The following is an 8,149-nucleotide window of genomic DNA, read 5'->3' as shown; positions in this document are numbered from 1 at the left end:
TCTTGAGAGTGGTCGAAGATTTTTTAGCTATGATATCAAAAGCAATCATCTATATAAATGATAAACCAGACTTCATCAGAATTAAAAGCATCTGCTCTTGGGAAGACACTGTTAACAGAATTAAAAGGCAATTCACAGACTGGAAGAAAGCATTCTAAAATCATGTATCTGATAAAGGATTTCACATCTGGAATATTTAAAGAACAGAACGCCTTACAGTACCCCCGGCCCTTGTCCGTGGTTTCGCTTTCTGTGGTTCCAGCCACCGGGAGTAAACTGTGGTCTGAAGATATTACGTACAACAGGATATTTTGAAAGAGGGAGGGAGAGCCCACATTCACATAACTTTTATGGCATATATTCTTATGTTTTATTATTAGCTCTTAAAGTCTGTGGAGGTGGCCGGGCGCAGTGGCTCACACCTGTAATCGCAGCACTTTGGGAGGCTGAGGTGGGCGGATCATCTGAGGTCGGGAGTTCAAGACCAGCCTGACCAACATGCAGAAACCCCATCTCTATTAAAAATACAAAATTAGCCAGGCACGGTGGCACCTGCCTATATTCCCAGCTACTTGGGAGGCTGAGGTAGGAGAGTCACTTGAACCCAGGAGGCAGAGGTTGTGGTGAGCCGAGATCACGCCATTGTACTGCAGCCTGAGCAACAAGAGCAAAACTCCATCTAAAAAAAAAAAATCTATGGAGGCTGGGAGAGGTGAGGAGGCTGCAGAAGAAAAGTTTGAAGCAAACAGAGCTTGGTTTATGAGGTTTGAGGAAAGAAATCAGCTCTGTAACACGAGAGTTGGAGGTGAGGCAGCAGGTACTATGGAGAAGCTGCAGCAGGTTACCCGGAGCATCCAGCTGAGATCACCAATGAAGGTGGCCACGCTACACGGAGTTTTCACGTAGACAACATAGTTTTCTGTTGGAGGAAGATGCCATCTAAGCTTTTCAAAGCTAGAGAGAAGCCAGTGCCTGGCTTTGAAGCTTCACAGCACAGGCTGACCCTCTTGTTAGGGGCGAATGCAGCTGGTGGCCTCAGACGGAAGCCAGCCCATTCGCCATTCAGGAAATCCTAGGGCCCTTGAGAATTATGCCAGATGTACTCTGCCTGTGCTGTAGAAATGGAGCAACACAGCCTGGAGGGCAGCACATCTGTTTACGGTATGCTTCACGGAATCCATTAAGCCCACTGTTGAGAGCTGCTGCTCGGGGAAAACAAGATTCCTTTCATAATATTACTGTAGCCTGGGCACCACGCTCATGTTCGTAATCCCAGAACTTTGGAATCCGAGGCAGGAGGCTCACTCGAGCCTAGGAATTCGAGACCAGCCTGAGCAACATAAGGAGACCCTATCTTTACAAAAAATTTAAAAATGAGCCATACATGGTAGCTCATGCCTGTGGTCTCAGCTACTCAGGAGGCTGAGGTGGGAGCGTCGCTTGAGCCGGGGAGAGCAGGACTGCAGTCAGCCACGATCACGCCACTGCACTCCAGCCTGGGTGGCAGAGCCAGACCCTGTCTCAAGATATATTTCTATTCATTGGCAATGCACCTAGTTACCAGAGTGCTGATGGAGACCCAGACGGAGAGTCACACCGTTTTCGGGCCTGTAACACCATTTCGAGTGTGCAGCCCACGGACCAAGGGGTCGGGTCGGCGTCCGAGTCTCACTATTGAAGAAACACGCTTCTAAGGCTATAGCGGCTGCAGACACCGATTCCCATGATGGCTCTGGGCAGAGTTCACTGAAAACCTTCTGGAAAGGATTCAGCATTCTACACGCCGTCAACAACATTAATGATTCACGGGAGAAGGTTAAAACAGCAACATGAGCAGGAGTTTGGAAGAAGCTGATCTCAACCCTCACGGGTGCCTCTGAGGAGCTGAAGACGTCAGTGGAGGAAGTCACTGCGGATGTGGTGGAAACAGCAAGAGAACTAGAATTAGGAGAGGAGCCTGAAGATGGGACCGAATTGCGGCAATCTCAGGATGACATAACTTATTTTGAGATCAAGTCTTGCTCTTGCCCAGGCTAGAGTGCAGTGGCTCCATCTCAGCTCACTGCAACCTCTACGTATAGGTTCAAGTGATTCTTATGATGCAGCCACATAAATAGCTTGGATTACAGGTGCCCACCACCACGCCTGGAGAATTCTTGTATTTTTAGTAGAGGCAGGGTTTTGGCGTGTTGGCCAGGCTAGTCTCAAACTCCTGACCTCAAGTGATCCACCTGTCTTGGTCTCCCAAAGTGCTGGGATTATAGGCGTGAGCCACTGCACCTGGCCCACTGTTTTACTTTTCACTTTGGGACATGTGTGGTCTTTTAACCGTAGCCAATGGTAAACCCATGTTGACATGTGAGCATCACACAGATTACTGGTACATTTGGTTTACAGAGCGTGGCTCTGAGTGGGGGGCAGGGCTGCAGGCAGCCTGGAGTCTGCCCCTGCATGCTGGGGCTGGGATTATTTCTCTCTGAGGCAGACGCTGCTTGGGGTCTCCTGCAGGAAGGGTCCTCCCTCCCCAGTCATGCCCAGCATTTCTTCAGGGTTAAGCATTGCCTCTTTTTTTCCAAAATAAGAAAAAAAAACTTATTGTGGTAAAACGCACGTAACATAAAATTTACCATCTTAATTATTTTAAGTATACAATTCAGCAGTATTAAATATATTCACAATGACTGTACCACATCCTGAATGCATTTAATATGTAAAAGGTTTCATGTGTAGAAGGATGTGAAACCTTTCAGTCTTCCCAAACTGAAACTCGGCCGCCATTAAACATTCGCTCCCCACTCTCCCTGTCCCAGCCCCTGGCACCCACCTTTCCACTCTCTGTCTCTGGGAATGTGACATGTGACTGCTCCAAGGACCTCTTTTAAGAGGAATTACACAGTGTTTGTCCTTTCGGGTCAGGCTTATTTTCCCCAGCACAGTGTCCTCAAGGTTCATCTGAGTGGTGGCGTATATCAGAATTTCCTTCCTCTGTAAGGCCGAGGAATGTCCCATTGTATGGATGGACCACATTTTCTCATCCACTCACCTGTTCATGGATGCTTGGGTGCTTTTACGTTTTAGCTGCTGTGAACAGTGCTGCTATGAACACAGGTGTTCAAATGTGTCTTCAAGACCTGTGGGGTGGTTTATGGTACAGAAATGCACCTGCTTTTCTGCAGCTGTAAACAAAGAGCGGATTTTTTTTTCCCCCTTCTTACTTTGTCAACATTTATTTCACAAGAAATTGGGAGAACTGGCAGGTTTTTTTCAAAGGGACAGTGCCTCGCTCTGTAACCCAGGCTGGACATGAACTCCTGGGCTCCAGTGATCCTCCTGCCTCAGCTCCCAAGCAGCTGGGACCACTGCTACACAGGCACACACCACTACACCCAGCTAACTGGCAGGTTTTAAAGCCAGGTGTAGGAATTCCACTAATTAATTCTAAGAGGGAAAGAAGGCCAGAGTGGGAAGCTCAACATTGACAAAACATAAAGAAATAAGGCAGAAAAGTATTATTGACGCATGGAAGATTGGCCCATGGAAGACTGACACTTGGAAGATGATTGACACATGGAAGATGATTGACCCATGGAAGATGATTGACACATAGAAGATGATTGACCCATGGAAGACTGACACATGGAAGATGATTGACCCATGGAAGATGATTGACCCATGGAAGATGGACACTTGGAAGATTGGCCCATGGAAGATGGACACTTGGAAGATGATTGACACATGGAAGATGATTGACCCATGGAAGGTGGACTCATGGAACATGGACCATGGAAGAGATGAAACCTCATTTAACACGTAAAAGGCTCACATATTAAACCTTTCACATATTAAAGGTGACACATTCACCTTCCCCCAGATATTCAGTCACATAATCTAAATACCGATGACGAGTTCATCTCTTCCTCCCTGGAATGTAGGCTCCACATTCCGGTTTGCTGCCTTCCAAAGTAACATTAGGGACGGTGTTATGGGGGTTGTCTCTGGCTGGCATCGCAGGACGTCTGCCGAGATGGCACAATCCCTCCCTTCTTTGTCGTGCGCCTCTTCAGTGAGACGCTGCTGCTCTGTTACCAAGAGGTGAAGCCTTTTCTCTGCCCCGTGATCCAGGCTGGGCTGTGACTTACCTTGACCCACAGAGAGTGGCAGGGCGCCAATAGGACCACCCCAGGGAAGGCCTCCAGGCTGCTCAGCTTTTGCCCCTGCCTCATGGAACCTTGCCTGAGGCTGTAAGGCAGTCAGGTCTAGCCCTCTGGAGTATCAGCAGCTGCGTGGAGCAGCTGAGGCATCCTGGATCAACCAGCCACGGGCTGGCACCAGCTGCCTGGCTCATGAGAGGCGTTGCCACATCCGGCCCCGGTCAGCTGCCAGATGGCCAAGCTGCACAGTAGCCATAGAGAACTGCCCAGCTGAGCCCACCCCAATAGCCTGGTCCACAGAGCCATGAGCAAATAAAATGGTTTAGCCCAGTAAGCTTGGGAGCAGTTTGCTATGCGGCAAAAGATAGCTGATACTCCAGGACTTCCTAGAAAGCATAGCCTGAGGCCAGGGTTACAGTGAGTCATTTATTAAGGAGATACAATTCCAGGCAGCAGTGAAAGCCAGGAACAGTGTTAGCGTCTGACACCTCGCTTGCGACAGCTACAGAGACTCAGTGGGTTGCTCAGCACGTGTGCTCTCGGATGCCTGCAGGCCGGCATTTCACCCCTGTCTAGAAGTGGCAGGAAGGAACAGCCAAGAAGGAGACGGTGCCCTCCCAGCCCCAGTGACCGGTCAGCACCAGGTGGCACCACAGGGACCCAGGTGGGCCGGGCGGAGGTGGCTGAAGTACAGGCCAGGAACCTAGGGGACAGTGGCCCTAGGACCATCCAGGGGCAGAGATTACACAAACAAAACTTTTTTGTTTTGTTGCATTGTTGGAAAGTGAGGAAAGCATCCCGCCTTCACCCTGCAGACAGAGGCTGGGTGTGATGTGTCGGAGAGCAGGTGCTGGTCTTTCTCAGGAATTTCCATTCAAGAGCTTTATGCTGGGTGGGGTGCGGTGACTCACACCTGTAATCCCAGCCCTTTGGGAGGCCGAGGTGGGTGGATCACTTGGGGCCAGGAGTTCAAGACCAGCCTGGGCAACGTGGTGAAACAAGCTTCATTTCTACTAAAAGTACAAAAGTTAGCCGGGTGTGGAGGCGCGCACTGTAGTCCCAGCTAACACTAACACATAGTGTTAGTTTCTTTATCCCCAAGTGCCTCTGTGTCAGATAAGCTGTGGATTCCTTTCTCCAAGAGTCCCTCCCAGGCTGTGTCTTTGCCCTCTGCTGCTGGGCGAAGGCTCCTTCCTGGGTTTCAGGCTCTGTCTGAATCAGGCAGGTGCCTCCCTCCGGGGTTAACGCTGAGGAAGCTGCCTGGGTCCTGCCTCGCTCTGATGAGGCGGTGTTAAAATGCCAGAGCTTAGGAAGCCTGGCTCGTTGCCATCTAGCAGCAAGCACCAAAGTCAGAATGAGGCAATGAGGCAGGTGTACCTCCCGGGACAGAGCGGCACCGACGGCCACCTGGAGAACAAGCAGTTGAGGGAGGTCCTGGCAGGAGCTGCGGCCCAGGCATTGGGGACGCATGGGGTGGAGGGTGGAGGGCATCATCAGGCGGTGTGGGTGCCGGTGGAAGAGCAGCATGAAACTGCGGCAGATGCCACCCGTGAAAGCCTGAGGGGCCCCTGAAGAGAGGAGTCGTCTCCTCTGAGGAGGGCAGCCAGGCCGCATGGCCAGCAGGCCCCACTCATGAGAGGCAATGCTCCAGGATCTTGACCTGCTCAGCCAAGGCAGGGCTGGGGTGAAGGGGCTCCTGGCTACATTGCCCGCCCTGCCATGGAGGAGCTTCTGCACTGAGAGATGCCAGAGGGGCGGGTGTTGGAGGCACAGCCCAAGCCCCTCGGAGTTGTCACTGTGTGATGGAGGCCCGCAACCCGGGGGATGGTGCAGCACCTTCCAGGTGCACGAAACCCACGATGCCGCGTGACGTCTCACCCCACCAGGAAGACCCGCAAAAGCCTGAAACCAAGGGGCAAAAGCAGGTGTGCTCTCTACTCCCCTCCCCCCCAGTGACCCCTGGGGCCTGGTGCTTCCCGTCCCTGAAACACTGGCTGGGCTAAGCTGGGAGTTCTCATATGCTAAGGGGCATGCTCTTGACAGGGGCCACGACTCAGGTCCCTGCTGCTGGGCACTGGGACTCTGGTGTCCTGAGTTGAGGCGGGGAGAGGAGTGGCTGTCTTGGAGGAGAAGCTGGCCCTGAGCAGCGGAGGACGTGGGGCTGCTGCACAGGGGCAGAAAGGGACCCCGTGGGGCCAAGCCAAACTCAGGACACCCTTGGCCTGAGTCACTGTGCTTGGGCACGAGCAGCCACCCCTAGTCCAGTGAGAGCGTGGTTATTAGGCGCTCAGGCCCCTCATGTAGCCAGGGAAGGCTCAGAGACCTACAGAAGTCACAGTCAAGGGAGAGGAGGCAAAAAACGAGGATGGAGGAAGAAGGGACCCCCGTCACAGCCCAGTGAGAAGCCATGATGGAGGCAGCTGCAGTGCACGGGGGGTGCTGTGCCCATAATTGTGCACCTCAAAGCCTTCTCTTGGGGGAAAGGCCCCAGGAACCATGAGGAGCTCCTTCCCCAAAGTGGATGGAGAAGCCAGACTGTGTGGCCCGAGGCACGGACTGGCTGCCACGGTGTGCTGCTCAGGCCTCCCTCTAGCTTCCCACCCTCAGGAGTGGGGGCCATGGTCTCCAGGCAGCTTGGGAGTTGTCTCATTCTGCTCAGGCTGCCATAAAGAGTACCGCCGACCCGGAATCTGAAACAGCAGACACTTATTTCTCACAGTTCTGGAGGCTGGGAGTCCAAATCCAGGGTGCCAGCACACTCGGGTTCTGGCGAGGGCTCTCTTCCTGCCTCACAGACAGCCGCCTTCTCGCCGTGTCCTCACGTGGCCTTTCCCTGATGCCTGCGTGCTGGGGGATCTCAGTGGTGTGGAATTAGGACCCCATCCTTGTGATCTCATTTCACCCGAAAACCTCCTAAAAGCCTTTTCTCCAGTCACACTGGAGGTCAGGGCACAACAAATAAACTTTTGGGGAGACACAGTTTGGCCCGTATCTGCGTGAGCCTGTTAGTCTCCAGCTCTGACCATGCACTGGCACCTTTCTCCCCACGGTTTTTGCCTCACGTAGTTTGACGCTCTGTCGTGGGGTGCACATCCCTTAAGGATTGCTATGTGTTCTTGAACAGCTCGGCCTCTGTATCATTATGGAATGCTTTCTCCTCATCGCCGATGGCGTTCTCTGCCCTGAACTCTGCGTCGTCCGAAATCAACAGCTACTCCTGCTTTCCTTCCGTTGGCGCTGACATGGTGTCTCTTTCTCCGCTCCTTTACTTTTAGTCTATGTGTCCAGTTTAAAGTGCGTTTCCTACAGACAGCGTTTAGCTGGGTGTCGTTTTTGTTACCCACTCTGATTTAAACATCTCTGGGTTGTTGGCTCGGTGTCTGTCTGTTTGTTTTGAGACGGAGTCTTGCTCTGTCGCCAGGCTGGAGCGCCATGGCGAGATCTCGGCTCACCGCAGCCTCCGCCTCCCGGGTTCATTTTGTGTGTTTCTTTTCTTTCCTGGGGGTGCTTTTTGCTTTGTTTTACTTTGGCGTTTATCTGGCTTGGCGTTTTCTGAGCTTCCTGAATCTGCGGTTTGGAGTCTGACATTCATTTGGAGAAACTCTCAGTCATTACTGTTTCAGTTTTTTCTTGCTGTGCCTTTCCCTCTTTCTTCTTCTGGTGTCTGCTACACCTTTTGTGGGTCTCCTGCAGCTTTTGGATATTTTGTTCCGGTTTTTTTCAGTCATTGTTCTCTTTCTCTTTCACATTTGGAAGTGTCCATTGAGCTATCCTCAAGCTCAGAGGTTCTTTTCCCAGCTATGTCCAGGCTACTAATGAGCCAGTCGAAGGCAGTCTTCATTTCTGTGGCAGTGTTTTCTGTCTCCGGTGTTTCTTCTGGATCCCTTCCTAGACTTCCCATCTGTCTGCTTACAGTACCCATCTGCTCCCGTGTGCTCCCTGCTTCATCCACTAGAGCGCCTGGCATCTTACTCATTGCTGTTTTAACTCACTGGTCT

The sequence above is a fragment of the Callithrix jacchus genome, chromosome 3 (assembly GCF_049354715.1).
Source record: "Callithrix jacchus isolate 240 chromosome 3, calJac240_pri, whole genome shotgun sequence".
NCBI classification, from domain to species: Eukaryota; Metazoa; Chordata; class Mammalia; order Primates; family Cebidae; genus Callithrix; species Callithrix jacchus.
Note: the sequence above shows the minus strand (reverse complement) of the source record.